This window comes from Octodon degus, unplaced genomic scaffold (assembly GCF_000260255.1).
Source record: "Octodon degus isolate 3935 unplaced genomic scaffold, OctDeg1.0 scaffold00065, whole genome shotgun sequence".
In the NCBI taxonomy this organism is placed as follows: Eukaryota; Metazoa; Chordata; class Mammalia; order Rodentia; family Octodontidae; genus Octodon; species Octodon degus.
Genome location: NW_004524641.1, coordinates 9369763 through 9371515, shown reverse-complemented (window position 1 = coordinate 9371515; position 1753 = coordinate 9369763).

Below are 1753 nucleotides of genomic sequence, written 5' to 3'. Positions count from 1 at the left end.
TTTTGCAGAACCAGGGATTGAACTCAGGCTCTTGCGCTTGCCAGGCACGCACTTAATCTACTGAGCTATCTTCCCCGGCCCTGTAAAAATATATTTTAAGAAAAATGCTTTTATGTGTTTATGGACTCAGCTTGTCTTTTGACTAGATTTTTTTCCAGTAATTTTCAGGGGAATAAATGCTTCTCTTGTGATACTCAGTATATACTCAAACTTATTCACTTGAGCCAAAAATGTCCTTTACAAGGTGGGCCCAGTGACAGAGCCTGTAGTTCCAGCTTGTCTTAGTTACTTTTCTCTCATTGCTGGGACAAATACCCGACACTCAAATGAAGAAAGGAAAGGTTCATTTAGCTCACAGTTGCTGGAGGTTTCAGTCCATACTCAGCTGGCTCCAAGGCAGAGCGGCACACAGCAGAGGGCAACCTTTCAAGGTGGCAGCAGAGAGCAAGAGCACAAGGGAGGGGTAGCAGCAGCTCAAGCAGCTGGCTTCTCTTCCCACCTTACATTGAAATGCAAATTACCTGCCCCAGGGCAGGTGCAGCATCCACACCCACAATAATCTATCACAAACTCCAGAAGCTGCCCCAAGACTGCATGAGGCTTCGGGGGACAACTATACACAAACCATAACACAGCTATTTTGGAGGTTGAGGTGAGAGGTCTCTCTTGAGATCGCAGAAACCAGCCTACACAGCCCTTGTCTCAAAACAAAGCAAAAATGTCCTTTACAACTAATCAGATGTATGCTTCTCCAAATCAGCTCTGTATGCCAGTTTTTCACTACTGTGACAAAGCACTCAAGATAATCAACTTAAAGAGTGGTTAAGGGATTTATCTTCTCTCATGGTTTCTGGGGTTTCAGGGCATAGTCATTGGCTCTGTTGCTTTTGGACCTGGGATAAGATATATCATGGCAGGCTGCCCCAAAGCTGCACACGTCATGGAGGCTGAGAAGCAAATCACCAGAGTCCCAACGTCCAGCTCACGGGCACATCTTGATCTCCTTCCAGCAGGTCGCACCTTCTAAAAGTTCCTCTGCCTCCCAGTAGCCCAAGAGCGGCTGACCAAGCCTTTAGCATACAAGACTTTGCATACATTTAAGATCCGAACCATAACAAGCCTCCAATTTAAGACTTTATATTAGAGCCGGCCAGATAGCTCAGTGGATTAAAGTGCCTGCTTAGGCAAACCCAGGGGCCAGGTTTGATCCCCCCAAGTAAGGCCCGCCCCCGGGGCTGCACTGGGATGGCAAGTGAAACTGGGCATGGTGGCGCACACCTGTAACCCCAACACTTGGGAGGCTGAAAACAGGAGACTCACTACAAGTTCGATCTACGTAGTGAGACCCTGTAGACCCTGTACTAAATACATAAAAGGAAAAAAAAAAAAAAAAAAAGGTTTTATGTCCTTCTCAGTTTCTCTTCTACGCCAGCGTTGTCTCTTTCCTGTGACTGACTTAATGAAAAGACCTGGCCAGCTGTCCTGAAGAAGAGCCACTTCCCATATTTACCTGGTTCCTTGGAATGACCTTCTTGATCCGCTGTCCTCTTCCTGAAAACTAGATGTTCTAACTAAAGATACGAGAGATGTGAGCCAAGCCTTTGGGATCAGAATACTTCTCGGGAGAGAACATGACGTTCACATTGCAAAATGGCTCAGTCACCATTAGTAATGGCCAAATGATCCCCTGACAATGACAATAAATAGGGTCTGGACCCTCTCCCACCCCCTTGGGCTGCCCCCCACCACTCCA